Source organism: Rhinolophus hipposideros, assembly GCF_964194185.1.
Source record: "Rhinolophus hipposideros genome assembly, chromosome: 9".
NCBI lineage: Eukaryota > Metazoa > Chordata > Mammalia > Chiroptera > Rhinolophidae > Rhinolophus > Rhinolophus hipposideros.
Window position 1 is genome coordinate 4682784 of NC_138055.1, and position 16772 is coordinate 4699555.

The window sequence follows — 16772 nt, forward strand, 5'->3', positions numbered from 1 at the left end:
ATAACAAATTACATCCAAAAGAAAGAAGAAAGGAAATAAGAGCATGAAATCAATGACATGAAAATGAATAGTGAGCTTTACTTGAAAAGGCTAATAAAATGGATAAATCACTAACAGGAAAGAAAGATGAGACATCACTATGGATCCAACTAGGGTGACCAACTGTCCCAGTTTTCCTGGAACTCATGTTCCAGGGAACCCCTCTGTTCCCAGGCAAAAAGGATGGTTGGTGACCCAAGATCCAACAGATGCTGTACTAAGAAGACACGATAAACAATGTTATGCCAATAAGTTTCCTAATGAAAATGAAGAGGACGAATTCTTTGGAAGACACAACTTACCAAAATGGACACAAAAAGAAATAGAAGAATCTGAGTAGTCCTGTAACTGACATAGAACTTGAACCAATTATTAAAAACCTCCCATGAAAACAACTACAGGACCAAATACTTTCACCTATGAATTTTCCCAAGAAGAACCACCCCCGCCACACACAAATATCATACAAACTCTGAGAGAACTGAAAAAAGTGGAAGCACTTCCCAACTCATTTATGATGACAGTATAACTTTAATAATCTGATAAGGACATTACAAAAAAAGGAAAGTACTGTTAAATCTCTCCCATGAAAATGACCAAAGACGGGCAGTCTTTTTTTTTGTGTGTGTAGGGCCAGATAGTAAACATTTTAAGCTCTGTGGGTCATGCAGTCTCTGCTGCAACTACTCAGCGCTGCCATTGTAGTGTAAAAGCAGCTGTGAGAAGGACCTGAATGAGTGAGCGTGGTCATGAGTGTCCAGTAGCATTTTGGGTGTCCCATAAATAGACAAATATCCTAAACAAAATATTTGCTAATTTAATCCAGTGATACATAAACATAAGTTATTCCAGGAATTCAAAGTAGTTTCAACATTAAAAATTCACCACATTCCCGGAATAAAGGACAAAAGCCATAGAGTCATTTCAATAAACGTAGAAGAAAGTTTGAAAAAAATTTAACACTTGTTTAAAATAAAAATTATTAGTGAACTAGAAGGAAACTTTCTTAAACTCATGTACCCACAAACAAAAACCCAAAGCGAACAGCACATTCCTTGGTGAAATATTGAAGGCTTGGAAATCCAAGTGGTCTGTGATGACAAGCATTATTCACCACTCAAGCTGGAGATCCTAGATTATGCAATATAACAAAAAAGACATCTGAAAAAGAAGGATTAGAAAGGAAGAAATAAAACCTATTATTTGCAGATCACAAGGTTGTGTAAGTTGAAAACACAAAACAAGCTTATTATTAATTAGAATTAATGAAGAAAGTCAGTATACAAACTCAATTGTATTCCTATATACTAGCAACACAGTTAGAAAAAGTTATTTTAAATTTAATAACTTCATTATATGATAGACTTCTGCATATTAAAAGACACTATCAAGAGAGTGAAAAGAAAGCCCGCAGAATGAGAGGAAATATTTGCAAATCATATAGCTGATAAGAGTTTGATATACAGAATATAGAAAGGGCTCCCATAACGCAACAAAGACACGCAACCTAATTTAAAAATGGGCAAAGGACTTTGAATAGACCTTTCTCCAAAGAAGACATATAAACGGCTAAGAGGCACGTGAAAAGATGCTGAAATCATTAGTCATCAGGGAAATACAAATCAAAGCCACAATCAGATGGCACTTCACCCTACTATGATGGCTGTAATAATAATAAAACCCCCAGACCAGAAAATAAATGTTGGTGAGGATGTAGAGAAAGTGGAACCCTCATACATGGCTGTGAGGACAGAGCCAGGAGTGCAGTTTCCAGGCTCTCGGCCTCACGTGGAAAGGTGCTCATTCGGGTAGTAAATGGCCATCAACTGTGATTGGACGGCCATCAGCTGTGGCTAGTTGGCCATCAGCTGTAACCATGATCCATTGGCCACTAATATATCTGCCGTGGCTACGCTAGCAGCAAATGGGGGCTGGCGGGAAGATGGTGGCTGAGCTAGCAAGAGCAGATTGCAGTTAGCACGGCGGATTGCAGCTAGCAAGTGAGGTTGGTTGGCAGAGAGAAGCGGACGGCAGGTTGTGGATAGTGTGGCTCCTGCTTCCTGTGTCTCCAACCCAGCCCCCAGCGAGACTATAGTGGTATGACTCCCCTATCTATGGCTCTGTGGGTGTTCCTTTTTGGCCTCACTATGTCCTGCGTTCTTATGTGGGGAGCGGAGACCCCACAGGCTGCCCTGCGTGACACATGGTGCAGTGAGCAGGATGCAGTGCCAGCCACAGCTCCCCGAAGGGCGTGGAGCAGTTTGTGCGTATGAACACTCAGTCTCAGGAAGACCAGGAGGAGCAGCTGCCGGAGAGCTCGATCCCCGTGGAGGGGTGGGAAGACGTGGATGGTTCCCCAACCAGCAGAGGCCGGAGAAAGCGGAGGTTGTTGCAGCCCTGTGGGCTGGGAAGTGCTTGCTGAGGCAGCCGGGATGCAGGACTTGTAGTCCCAGGAGGAAACGCTTGCTGAGTCCTCCGTGGGAGATGAGGGTGAGGTCAGAGTCTTCCCTCACCCCCAGGACAGCCCTGGCGAATGACTATGGACTATGCGGAATTGCCTTCCATCCCTAATTTAATGGACCACTTGACTGTTTGAGAACGTACCACCATGTAGTGGAACCGGCGGATGTTTCCTTTTGTGGCTTGACCGGTCGCCATCGAGAATATGTAAGTACCTTGACTGTGAGTCACTGTTGTTCCAGCACGGTACCCTGAGAGGCCCAGAGAGAGAGTGGCAGTGCCCTGAGAGGCCCTAGCTGTCCCCAGGGAGACTGGTGGTACCCTAAGAAGCCTAGGAAGTCTGGCTGTGCCCAGAAGCACTGGTGGCGCCCTGAGAAACCCTAACTGTGCCCAGAGAGCCTGGTTATGTCCAGGATATTGCATTCACCTCCAGGCTCCTCGCACAGGGCCCCTCGCAGAAGATGCTTGTCACATAGCTTGTGAGGCGAGACCCTGTAGGGGTGGAGTGTGGGGACAAAGCCAGGAGTGCAGTTTCCAGGCTCTCGGCCTCACGTGGAAAGGTGCTGGCTCAGGTAGTAAATGGCCATCAACTGTGACTGGATGGCCATCAGCTGTGGCTAGTTGGCCGTCAGCTGTAACCAGTGAGCCATTGGCCACTAATATAACTGCTGTGGCTACGCTAGCAGAAAATGGGGGCTAGCAAGAAGATGGTGGCTGAGCCTGCAAGCGGTGCAGTGAGGGTTGCGAACAGTGTGGCTCCTGCTTCCTGTGTCTCCAGCCCAGCCGCTAGCGAGACTATAGTGGTGTGACTCTCCTACCTATGGCTCCGTGGGTGTTCCTTTTTGGCCTCACCATGTCCTGCGTTCTTATGTGGGGAGCGGGAGCAGAGACCTCGCAGGCCGCCCCGCACGAGAGGTCCCAAAGAGCTTTTGTGTTTGTGGGTGTTATCTATCAATATTTACCATATTAGAAAGTAAAACATAAAAATTTTAAACATTCATTTACTAATTCATTCAAAATAACAATAATAATCCCATTCCACATTAACATTTTTATGAAAAATACTTTCCAAAATAAAAACGAGTGAAAAGAAAGGCAGTTTATATTTTTGACACTCTCTGTAACGTGCTTAACAGAAAACAGCTGCATTCTCCTCGCTTCTTTTGCACTCAGTCTGTTGCAATTATTCCACATCGCACAGCTTCTGAAAACCCTGCTGTACACTCCTTAGAAAATAAGAGTGAAAAGGCAAGTAGCACCTTAGTATTAACTATGAAAACAGTTTTGACGATTATGGACTCTCTGAAATGGTGTCGGGACCCCCAGGGGTTCGCAGGCCACACTGGGAGAGCGGCTGACCTCCGCAGGGCAGTCCGAGAGAGGGCACACGGGGGTGGGAGCTGGGACACCCGTGGAGGGACTGGACGCGGCACAAGAAGACACGGTGCCAAAGTGTCTGTGAGACGCACAGGGGCTCCAGGCCCAGTGGATTTGTTCCTCAGTGGGCTCTGAGGCCGTTTGCTCAGGGCGCTGGGGTCCTGGGTGCGGGGGTCTGAGCAGGGACACGACGCGCAGTGACGCCGTAGGTGAGGAGGAGGACAGCGCCGGGCCCCCATCTCCGCAGCTCCGAGCTCGTGTGATGGATGCGCGGCCGGAGCCCCGTGCGGAGGGATCGTCCGCGCGGCTGAGCCCCCGGGTCACGCCCTCCTCGCACGGGTGAGCGGCCCGAGCAGGGACAGGGGTGTCACCCGCCTGGGTTCTAGTTCTGGCCCTGCCTCGGCCGGGCTGCGTGTGCGTGGACACGCGTGTGCGTGGTCACAACCCCGTGTCTGCGCCTCGGGAAGACGGGAAGCAGCACAGCGCCCGCCTCCCAGGGCTGCTGTGCCGAGCCGCGCAGATGACACGACCGCGTGCTGCGCCGGGCGCCTGGCAGGGGACAGGGGACAGGGGACAGGGGACAGGGGACGCGCCACCGCCGAGGCCCCAGCTCCGGGCGGAGCAGGCTGGTCCCACCCCCACGGGCTCCCAGTCGCCTGCAGGAGGCCAGCAGGACACAAGGACACGCTGGCAGCGCGACAAGCACAGTCGCCCAAAGTGCCCCCGTTTCGGGCGGGCGTCGCACGCGGCTGGGGCTTTCGATACACTCGTCCCTCCCTCCAGACACCCGCCCCGAGTGGGGACGTCTGCTTCTCACGAGACGGCCGGCTTCCCCAGCCCACCTCCAGCTCGCGCGAAGGTCACACGACAGACACCCGCTTCTATGACACACTTCATCAGGGCCGATTCCCGCGTCCCTGGGACAAAACTTCCGGTGGAAGTTCCCTCCGCCGGGGCGGAGCTTCCCTCCGCAGGGGCCGAGTTTCCCTCCGAAGGGCGGAGCTTCCCTCCGAAGGGCGGAGCTTCCCTCCGAAGGGCGGAGCTTCCCTCCGAAGGGCGGAGCTTCCCTCCGAAGGGCGGAGCTTCCCTCCGAAGGGCGGAGCTTCCCTCCGAAGGGCGGAGCTTCCCTCCGAAGGGGCGGTGCCACCAGGCTTGGCCACGCCCCTCCTCTTGCACAAGTTCTTGGTTGACTTGGCCAATAGAAGCTCGGCTTCTTACCCAGTAAGGACACACATTCTCCAATCAGCGAGCGTCGTCGTCGCTCGGGCAACAGCGTCCCAGAGGCGCCGAGTGAGCTGGGCCTCCGCGGCCCAGCGGCCTGGGTTCCCGCGTGCAGGTGTGGCCTCACGAGGCGGAGAATCCCAACGGGGCACGGGTAAGGGGCGGGGCCTTGGCGCCGGGACCGCGGGCGCGCGAGCTGAAGGGCGGAGCGGGGCCCGAGAGGGCGGGCCGCTCGGAAGGTCCCGCAGCCCCGGGACACAGAGCTGCCCTTCTCCATCCCTCGTATAGGGCTGGTGATTCGTTTCGTTTCATTCAACACGTGTGTGCGGAGCGCCTGCCTGAGCCAAGCACCGTTGTGGGCTCTGGGGCCACTGCGGTGACATTGTACGGTTCTGTTCCCGCGGAGCTGACGGGGTATTTGGGGAAGATGGACTGGGAACAACGTGGAAGGTGGTGACGGCCTCCTCCCCGGTTCTACGAGGATCCCGTGGGAAGGCTTTCAGTCGCTCTGATTCACAAAATGTTTCATGTCCCTTCCTTCACTTGTCCCCACCATAATCTTTTCAATATCGTTATTAGCTCCACCTTGTGGACGAGGGCTTGAACCCTGTGGTGTGAAGGCGATTGTTCAAAACCACACACCTGGGAAGCTGCAGCGCCAGAGTTCAAGCTCAGCACCCCTGTCTCCGGTCAGAGTCTCCGGTCTTTTCAGAACATCCTTCTTAGACCGCACATGGTTATCCCTGCCGCCCTCAGAAAGTTTGTGAAATGTTCGGTTGCACAGAGCTTATTTAAGACTATGGGTAAATCGCCATTCCACTTTGAAGAAGAGTAGTTTAATCATGTTTCTTAAGGTACATGTGCCCCTAACTGGGTGGTTTTACAGAAATGCTGTAAGAATGTTTATTTAGACTTTCACCTACTGTAGTTCCTTCGTTTCTTCCTTTTATTCATTGTCTTCAATCCAACAAGCATTTACGTGGCTAAATTCTGGGGATTCAAAAATGAATCAGGCACAGGCCCTTTGAGGATCTGTGAACACATAGTGGTACCTCGGTTTTCGAACTTAATCCATTCCGGAAGACCGTTTGAGTTCTGAAACGTTAAAAAACCGAGGCACGGTTTCCCCATAGCAAGTAATGCAAAAGGGATTAATCCATTCCAGACCTTTAAAATCAACCCCGATGTAGCATGAATTTTTCTATCTAATGATACCATAGATCCATAAAATTTACGGCATTCGGACACCAAAATGTTTGTCAACAGAGACGTTTGAAAACCGAGGTACTACTGTACTTGCCTCCCACTCAACCTTACTGCAAACTTGATGAGGGCAAGGATTTTATTTTAGTTATCTGCACTTTCCCCTTCCCTCCCTCCGCAGTGTGGTGCTTGGCTCACAGTAGGTGCTCGTAAATATTTGTCAAGCAATGCTTACCTGAGACTTTAAATTTTATCTGCCTGTTTCCTGTTCTATTCCAGCCATCCACCTCTTGCCCACACTGTGACTCCCACAGCTGACTAACACGTGGAGACAGCATCAACTCCAGAAGGATGGTCCAGAGTCGGGTGCCTGCTCAGAGCAGGCAGTTGCTTTAATAAAGCTTCTTTACAGGTGCGTATCGATAATGAATATTTAAGGTTAGTAGAGGTGAGAGTCACTGAAGGCTTTCTTGGATGATTCCTTCCCCTGTCAGGATGGAAAAATAAACTGTATAGTCTGGAGCAGAAACTGAGTGACACAAGAAGCTAACAATCACTTTCTTCCTTTACGTACCACAGTGAACTTACCTTTGCAAAGTATATTTATCTAATAATACCCTAAATCTATGCTTGCACAATTATATAGATTGGATTCTTATAATATTTAAATATTGATTTCAACACAATGCTATCCAACATACCCACACCATTTAGAAGAGCAGATGTCAAGGGAAGGAATATATTTGAGAAAACTCTGTGAAGAGAGACAACATAAATGTAATACCCTTCCAGTACGAAAGAGCTTTGTTTTCCACTTTTTCCTCTTAGTTTTGATCTTTGACTGCTATTCTGTTTACTTTGTTTCAGATCACATTGTTGTTTTTGCTCTCCATCCGTTTGTCTGCAGTTTCACTATTTCTGCTACTGCTAGTGCCCCAGCTACTCCTGGTTAATACTTACTGAGCACTTACTATGTTCCAGGCACAGTTTAGGGCCTCACAGACATTTTTTAAATTTAGTCCTCTGCTTACCGAAAAGTACAGCAGACACTCTTCCGCTTTTATAGATGAGGCAACAGAAATGCAGAGCCGTTAAGGGGCTGCAAGGCAGATAAGTGGTCGGTGTGGCTTCCCCTCCAGGACTGCCTTACAATAGCACCTCTGCTCTTGACTAGATCTCCAGCACTCTCAGATATGTGTGTGCTCCGGATGTCCCACTAAGCCTTTGAGATGACTACAAGCATAAGTACAATGTGGTCAAATAGAAACCTGTAAATCAGGATCATAATAAAGACGGATCGAATAGGAAAGGCACGTCAGGAGGAAAGAGAATACTCAGGTTATTCATCATGGTTTTGTGCAGTTGGGCTGCCAAGGTAGCTGTGAGCTCCTTGCACTCAAGGAAAAAGAAAAATTAAAGAAAAAAAGAAATGGAAGGGAATTTAATTTATTTTGCCAGGGCAAAGAAGACATTCGAATTCCTCTGGAAAAAAATACAACTCTTCTAGCACCTGCATGTGAAAGGCATTTCTCCTGGGGTTCACCACAGAGCGCGGGAAGGGCCTGGTTCATACCCAGTGACAATGGCGTAGACGCAATGTCCTCGCTGTTGAGGGAGAGAATGTAGACTGTTGCATTGGTATGAAATTTTTGAAATGAACAATTTTGAGTAGTAATAGTTTTCAACACCTTCTGACTTTTGTTCTTCCCCTGGGAGTTTGTAATGGTGTGACCCTGTCCCCTGGGTCGGTTCCATTCACTTGTTTACTGATTTACTTACCAGTTGGTCACTGCGCACCTGCCCACTGCCATGTCCTGTGTGGGCATTGAGGACCCCGCAGTGGTGGTCACAACTCTGTCCTGATCACCCAGTGCCTCTGCCTTGTTACTTTGTCCTGCTGCATTTTTTTCTGGATTGATTTTGGTTTGCTCTCATTTGTTGTCCGGTAAAACGCTGAGACAACACTCAGCACCTTACACTGTAACTGTCTACCTGCCCTCTGCCCTGGGCTCTGTCTGATTTATCTTTCTGTGCCTTCCCAGAACTTAAAATTAGTAACAGCTACCAAATAGTGAATAGCCTACTGTGTGCCCAGCTATCTAGACATATTATCTGGGATCTTTCCGTGGCTTTTAGGGTATGGCACTTAACCTTTGGGTCACTTGGCGCTTGAGAAGCTGATGAAAGCAGTGTTTCCTCTCTCTAGACCAGGGGTGTCCAAACTTTTTTCAACATTTTTCACCAAGGGCCATATGCGGTAAAATACACACACAGCCGGGCCACTCACTCAAGGTGAAATACGTATTGCCTCACCTGGTTTATTTAAGTAAACTAATTATATTTTTGGAATTTGCTGCGGGCCAATTAACAATGGATTGCAGGCCGCAGTTGGCCCACGGGCCGCAGTTTGGACACCCCTGCTCTAGACCAATCATCTCTCACACATTTTGCATTTAATCTCAGAGTTTAAAGGTCTACAGAAGTGCACGCGTGGATCCCGTCCCTATGCCAGGCTAAGAGTACTTGCTTTTAAGAGAAAGATTATTTCCCGTTTGCAAATGACCCAACTGGATCAGGAGGAGGTTACTCAACTTGCAGGTTTGCACAGAAGGTAGTGGAACCAGTCTGACTCCGTGTCTTTTTGACTCCAAACCCTCTATTTTTCTCACTGTAGATGCCCAGTAGGTGACCGAGATTGTGTACGGAAGGCTAAAAAGGGAATTGGGTAGGGTACGTGTCCGAAAATATAACAGAACGCCATTTGATATCAGAATAGACAAGGAGAAAATTTTTCTCAAGTATTTGGATTTAACTGCCAAAATCTTTTGTGTTGCCTGCAACTTTTTCCAATGTAGTCAAGTGATAATCTCCCTCCCCCTCCTACCCCCGCCCCCTGCCATAATACCAGTTCCAACGGTTTTTGCTTCTGATGCCATTTCTGTTTGGCTATGCACATTTTTTACTCTTGTGTTGAATTATGTTTTCTCTGGATGCCAAGGCAGATGGATGGCACTTTTGTTATGATTCTGATATAAATAGCGTCTGTTAACAAACTGGACATCAATACTTCTCTGGCGAATAAATATGTCAGTGAAATAGCCTTCTAATTGTGTTTCTGCCCATGGTGAAGAAGTGTATTTGACGGTCTGTGACCTGGTGCTGGTCTGTGGGTCCTCGGTTTGGATAATCCTTGCTAATTGCTACTTTACCAAGTTCTGAAGTCATCATGTTCATTCTCATCGTGGGATTCTCTTAATTTAGAGAAGGTACACCGAGGATGATGAAAAGCTAGGACCGACCTTCAGAACTTGGCACCGTGTCTTGCTCATATTAGGAACACGGTTTCGCTTTCAAAACAAGGGAATATTTAGCCCCAGCTTCCCGTCGTCACAGGTTTAGGTATTGATAACTGTGGTCCACCCAGAGCAGAGGTGTATAGGGTACTTACTGCACGCCAGGCTGTGTGGTGGGTGCCGAGCATAGAAAGATGCGTGCTGTTGGCCTCTGCCCTGGAGGGGTATCCTGACTAGCAGGGGCCACGATGAACAGCCAACAGAAAAGTCTGGAAGCAGAGAATCACAGTGAAACGAGAGGTAGAACTAAGGGGATGGTCTGGGAGGTATTAATACTTTGACTTTATACTTTTTGTTCTGCCGCTGCCCCACAGCAAAGTAATGGAATTAATGGAACCACACCTTTGACTATTTGGTCCTTTTCTTTATTAAACAATGGGCAAAACAAAGCTTTAAGGCCGAGTTCTTTGGAAAGGTGTGGTTTATTTAAGGAGGATAGGAAGGCCTTATGAAGGAGGGGCTATCCCCTCAATCTTGAAAGAGGAATTCAAGTGTGGAAAAGGGGGAAGGAGATTCTAGCAAAAGCATGAACCAAAATGCAGAGGTGAGGAACTGCATTGTCTGTTGGGAGTACTGGGTAAAAATGCAGCCTGCGTGGAGCTATCTAATATCTGGAAGAGATGCCTGGGGCCAGGTGATTAAAGATGTGAATGATCTTATGCCCTGTAGAAGTATTTCATGGCTGTATTTTAAACGTGGAAACTATTCAGAGTCACCAAACAGTGCAGAATCAGTACGGAGGGTTCCTGTGTGTCGCCAGCTCACTCCCAGTGATAACATCTTACAGAATAACCGTAGGACAGTGATCAAAACCAGGGTCTTGCCCTTGTACAGTGCTAGTAACTAAACTACAGACTTTCTGCTGTCAACCACTTCTGACATGCACTCGTGTTTTTCTCTTGGTGCCTGCGTAGTTCTGTGAAATTTTAACACGTGTAGATTTGCATTGCCTGTTTTTAAGCCAGGAAGTAGCAGAACTGTATCTGTGCTTTAGAAAGATTAATCCTGGCAACAGAGGATGGAGTAGAGAGAGAAGTTGGACCTGGAAGCGATTTAAGGGGCTGTTCCTTAATTCAGCCGCGTGAGGATGAACAGGGGCAGTGACATGTAGGATAGAGAGGAGAAGGAATGGTTCTAAGAGGCAGTCTCTCCAAGTGAAATTGACAGTACTGCTGACGGTGTAGAAAGAGAGGGGGCGCAAAGGCAGGGGTTTCTGCCCTAACTGACAAGGTTCAGGAAGGGTGGCAAATCCATTTCACGCAGTAAGCTTGAACACCTCTGAACTAGTCCCTGGCCTAGGGTCTGGGGAGGCAGGGGACAGCACTAACTGAGCACTCCCACACATGGATACGTTGTTACAAACTGGGCTGAGGGCTATGAGGGACAACAGAGGGCCTTGTGGAAGTGTGTTATGGGGGCCCACCTCGAGACGGGGTGTCGGGGAAGGCTCCCTGAGGACGAGACGTGAGATCTGTGGCTGTGGTTCTCGGCATCAGCCCCACCTGGGAACTTGTCAGCAAGGCACTTTCTCGGCCCTACCCCCACCCAGGATCCAGTTCTAGAGTCAGGACAGGGAGCTAGGGCCCAGCAGCTGGTGTCCAGCAAGCCCTGCAGCTGATTCTGATGGACACGCAAGTTTGAGAACCGCTGACCTTTGGGACAGGTTGGAATTCATTAGGCAGAGTGCAGAGGATGACGAGTGGTGTAGGCAGAGGGCTGCAGCGTGTGGGAAAGCTGCCCCGAGGGATTACCAAGGACCATGTGGTGAGGCCTGGAGAAGCCGGGGAAGGAGTCGTGGGCCCGGCCCGCAGGGCCTTGTGACGCAGTGCAGGACTGTGGTCTTTATTCTAAGGGCAATAGGAAGCAACTGGAATTTGTAAAGCAAGGAAGTAACATGAGGAGATCAGCATTTACAAGTGATTATTCGGGCTGATGTGAAGAAAATAGAGGGGCCCGCAGTAGGAGTGTGTGTGTGCGTGTGCGTGTGTGTGGTGTGTGGTGCTGTGTACATATGTGATGTGTGTGCACGTGTGTGGTGCTGTGTGCATGTGTGTGGTGTGTGTGTGTGATAGAAATGGGAAGAGGACTGGTGCTCATATAGTGTTGACATAAATTACCTGGGAAACCTAAAATTTAGTGGGAATTTCATGCAGAGGACCAGCCTGAGGTTTTGGACACAGTTCAGTAGCTGGTAAAACCACTTGCTTATCTTAGGCCCAAAGTCTCCGTTCCTGTGGCTTGATAAGCTAAATAAAGAAATCTGTCTGCCAATCTGTGCTAACCCCATTGCTCTCTTATTTTTCAGAATATGCAAATTCAGAAATCGTTTATCTTGAAGGAAATGAAACAAAATAGCACCCCAACAAATGGCAACAGCACCAAATTAGGCAGTTCCAAGGCCAGGTGAGATGCTTCTCTTTCCCGAATGCCTGTGTCTGCCGACGGGGCAGAAGGTGGCGTCACGTTCTCGGCGTCTGCTCGTGTGTCATGCGGGTGGAAGGCCTCAAGAGGAAGGTGCTCTAAACGCTGATAGAGACTCTGTTACCACTTGTGTCTCTTGGTGTCAGTCATTTCCACCACCAGCACATACTGAATGCTGAGTTGTGTGCCACAATTGTCTAGGAACTTACATGTCCATGACGTCCGCAAGCATCGGTTTCTTCATTCTAAAGCTGGATGTCCTTCATTTGGTACTCAGCACGTTCCAGCCAGCGGGCGGTCCTTGCCGGCCCTGGAGCCGGGAGCTGAGAACCTGGGTCAGCCCTGGCACGTGTTCTCATGGCTGCGTTGTGCAGCTCCTGCTGTAGGGGGCGGCCGCAGCAAAGCTTTCCCTTACCCACAGGGAACCTTCCCGGCTCTCCTTTCCCAGCTTGGAGGCCTTGCCGGGGCCTGGTGGCTGCCCTCTGAACAGGATGTGTGGCAGGCTCCTTGTCTGCTCACAGGGGCGAGCAGAGCCCAATGGCTTGCAGCTCGTCCCTCTCAAAAGGCCGCCAGTCAAACAGTATTTGAGATGGGAACAACTGTTTGACAGCCGACGTGTCGTCAGTTTTTCTGACACAACCTGTTTTCCCGTTGTCTGTTGCCATATCTGTCATCACATTAGGGGTGGTGGTGAATCTGAAAATGTTCATGAGGTGAGAGTGAAATTCTGAGACACTTTCTAAAATTAGACTTTTGTGGCCGTGCTAGAGAAAGCCCATTGCAGACAAAACAATATAAGCTTTTTCTCTAGGAGCCATATTCTGGGGCAGCAAGGCATTGGGCTGATACCATGATCACAAAACCACAGGACTCAGTTCAGTTAAACTCAGCATTCGTTAGTTTTATGGACCACCATAATCAGATGTGGTCCCTGCTCTCATGAATCAGTCAGTGGTCTGACAGGGAGGACGGCCACAGGACTATCTGAGGGGTCGGGGTGTTGATTAAGGAACCCTTCCTGACACGAGTCACTAGTTCTCAGTATAGGGGATAAGAGCGACAAATCATGGATGATGCTGAAACTTCTGCCCTGGATGGTTAGGATTATCACTGATCCTAAACAAGATCCAGGAGTGAAGGCTGTGTGTGCACGTGTGCGTGTGCATGGGGGGAGGGGAGTGCTGTTGAAAGACGGCTGTGCAAATCCTTCATTCATTTGATAAATACTTTTGGAGCGCTAGTTATGTGCTGGGCACTCTTGGGCCGCGCGTACAGGAGTGTGAAAACACTTTCATTTCATGGGCCTACAATCCAGTTTCTAATTTCCCAACTAAAAGTGTGGTAACTGGTTGTGGTAAATGCAGTGCAGGGGAGGGGCGGGCTGTGATGAGAGCCTCTGCAAGGAGGGTGTGGGCAGGGTGATCAGGGAGCCCTCTCTAAGGAGGTGACCATCACTCCTGGAGCTGAAGGGGGGAAGTTAGCCAGGTGAGGGGCGGGGGAAGCATCCAGGCAGAGGGAGCCATGGGAGCAAGGTGGGGAGAGTGACAAGATGGGAAGGGAGAGGCGGGTAGGAGCCAGTTATGTGCTGCCTGGTCAGCATGTTATAGCTCGCGCGCTGTGCTATGCTTCTCAAAGTTTAAAATCAAAAAAGTCAGTGTTTCCATCATCCCAACGTAGCTATTTTTGTGACATCTTCTAGACCCTGTCCACCTGTGCAAATAGGTTTTTATAGTATTACAGTCATGTTTACCCCAGTGTGCCTTTTCTCATAGCATTGCCCTAAACACGTTTTGTTTTGACAGTCTTTCTAGTTTATCATTTATAATAGTGAGATGTGATTCCATTAAAGTATATAAACTTTGAGAGGTTTGTGTTATATTTTGAGTTTGATTTCAGAGTGTGTGTGTGTGTCTTGTGTGTGGATAGACTTGAAATTTATGCTACAAGGGAAGGTTTATTAAAATGAGGTTTGGGAGGAAGTGACAGCCTGTGTGGGGATTTGAGGAGAGCCTGAGGCAGGGAGAGCTTTCCTCCTTGGTGGAGGAAAGCTGTGGTCAGCCGCGTGAGGCTGCCGTGTTTATAAGCCGAGTGCCACATAAAGGTCAGCTTATAAACATGGATTTTTCTACTAAATTGAATTCAGATGACTGGCTACATTGTGTTTTATGATACCCTATCATTTGGAATATATTTGTAAATCAACTTGCATTTTTCTAATTTCTATGTTTGGAACGGTAGACTAGGATTGTAAGACAGTTCTGAGATATTTAGGGAATATGAGGCTGGGGTAGGGGACGCAGGACTGGGCTTCCAGCATGAACCCCAGACCCCAATATTTGATTAGCTATTTACTCGTGCTATTTAATTTTCCATGTGTTCTTTTGAGTAGGTTGCAGAATCGTTAGACTGTTTTGCAAATGCAAGGTATCCATTCTTGAGGACTGACAGATTTTCTTATTACTCTATCAATATATGTGAACTTCATAGTTAACTGTGTGTTTATATGAGAATGCACACAAATCACTCACACGTGCACACTCCTGGCGCAACTGGGCAACAAGCCTAGGATTACCGTATTTTGCTGTGTATAATGCACCCCCAAGATTCTAGCCTAAAATTGCAGGGGAAAAAAATCTTTACTTTTTAATTCAAATTTTTATTCGTTTACATTTAGGTACGTGATTTTTGTATTATAAAAGAACTTTAGCATTTATTTTTTAATGTATTATGGTACAAGAAATTTTATGTAACAAATAATTACAAAACATAAGAACCAGATACCAGGTACAAGAAATCTTATGTACAGGTAACAAATTTACGCTATTTACACCTCATAGAAGACCAACAACTCTTCACCATTGCAAGTTCATCCTAAGTTCAACAAAATCGATTATTGTATTCCAGGTTATTTTGCATAGAGATATCATTATTGATTTCTAGAGTTACACTTTTAACTCATAAGCATAAATAAAAGAATTAAAAACATTTATGTGTGTATGGACTTAGTACTACCCATGTATAAGGCGCATCCTTATTTTCCCTCACAGCTTTGGGCAAAGAAGTGTGCATTATACATGGCAAAATATGGTAAATTTAGGCGAGTTTGGGTCTTGGCTTCATGACTTTCATCTTGGGTTTAATTTCGCCACCTCTGAAAATATGGATAAAGGTATCTACTGACTCACAAGGTTGTCACAAGGTTGCGGACTAACCAATGGCCAGGAAGGAGGCGCTCAGTGATGGCCAGGTGAACCTATTATGCTGGCATCACTTAAATGTAACATTTGCAGGGAACCTGACACCTGAGCGGCCTTAAAAACCGTGGACTTGTACTTATAAATCAACTTCAGGTTTTTCTACACTAGTGATCTCTGCTTGTTAATACACGGATGGCTGGGCCCCCACCTCCAGGGTTTCTGATTGGTTGGTCCGGGTGGGGCCTGAGGATTTGCATTTCTAAAAAGTTCCCCAGTCATGCTGAGGTTACTGGTTCCTGGACTACATTCTGAGAACCACTGTTTTAAAGCTACTTGTCCGCCTCAACAGCCTTTTAGCACTCATTTTTAAAAATGGAAAATACACGCATTTTAAAAAATAATGGCATTAATAACAATAAAGATCCATGTTATTTCTGCTTGAGGAACCTACAAATGGATTAGCTCTTTCCCTCTTGAGATGAACTGGCGATGACATCTGTTGGGAAAAGTCTTTCCTCTGACCCCGAGATTGGGTGGTTCAATGTGCATGCTCATCAGCTCTAGCAAGGCAGGTGTGGCGGACTCGCCACAGGCCGCATCCGTGTGGTGGAGCTGCTGCTTGGACACCTCCTTCCTGTTCTTTGAAAACGTGCCGCCAGCTTCTTTAAATCCTGAGTTAGAAGGAGAGCTGCTGGAGGGTCGGGTGGGTCATGCTTCTCTTTCTGTTCCTCCAACCTCGCCAATGTGTGGCCTGCAGTGTTTGCTGAAGAATAAACCAGTGAGAGAGAGTGTGGTTGCTTGGAAAAGGCTTACACTAGAGATGTTTGGGTCGAACACCCAAATAGACCCCACATGTGGCTCTTTGGGATCTTCGTATTGGAACTGAAGTCTCACTGGCTTTTATGATCCTGCGGTTGGTAGAAATTAGAACTGGAGAAGACCCAATAGGTCAGCCAGCTCCTTCTCCCACTGCAAGAGCATTATTCCCTGCAGGGTCCTCAGTAGCACTGGGAGGAATTACTTTCCATGATTATTTTTTTTTCATGCTGTCTTCAACTAAGTGTTTCTTCAATTGAACCGCTTTGTATTCAAGTAATAAAATGCACAACAGGCAGTACATTTCTGGGTGATTATCTCCCTCCTCAGGTGGTGTAATAAGGCATGAGGCCAAAGCCCTGGCATGCCCAATTGTTATTAGGAAGTGAATTTATGGATAAAATAAAGAAAGCGGTTATTTGCAGCAGCAGTAACTGCAACAAGGAATGTGGCTGCAGCAGATCCTTCCCTCAGAGAGGGCTGAGGCAGGACACGCGTGTCCCTAACCATCCGTGTAGCCAGAGACTTCTCACCGCCCTCAAGGAGCCAGTTATTAATTATGTAAAAAGCCACAGGGAAGCCTTGCCCATTGCCAACCAGGTGAACGGGGTACCTGGGAAGAGCTCCCCTCCTGGACCCAACTCTGGGCTCAGGAGTTGTGTAATCCTGGGCAAACTGCCTGCCT

At 47.8% G+C, this 16772-nt stretch overlaps 1 protein-coding gene across 2 annotated transcripts in view; it reads left to right on the top strand.

Moving 5' to 3' along the window:
* Positions 1-5132: 5132 nt before the first annotated feature.
* Positions 5133-16772, top strand: part of EFCAB6 (EF-hand calcium binding domain 6) — a 225564-nt gene continuing 213924 nt past the window's right edge. For both annotated transcript variants that reach the window (XM_081061342.1, XM_081061341.1), the window contains exons 1-3: positions 5133-5251; positions 6580-6712; positions 11959-12056. The gene's annotated coding sequence lies outside the window, so the exon portion shown is untranslated. The remainder of the gene's footprint in view (positions 5252-6579; positions 6713-11958; positions 12057-16772) is intronic.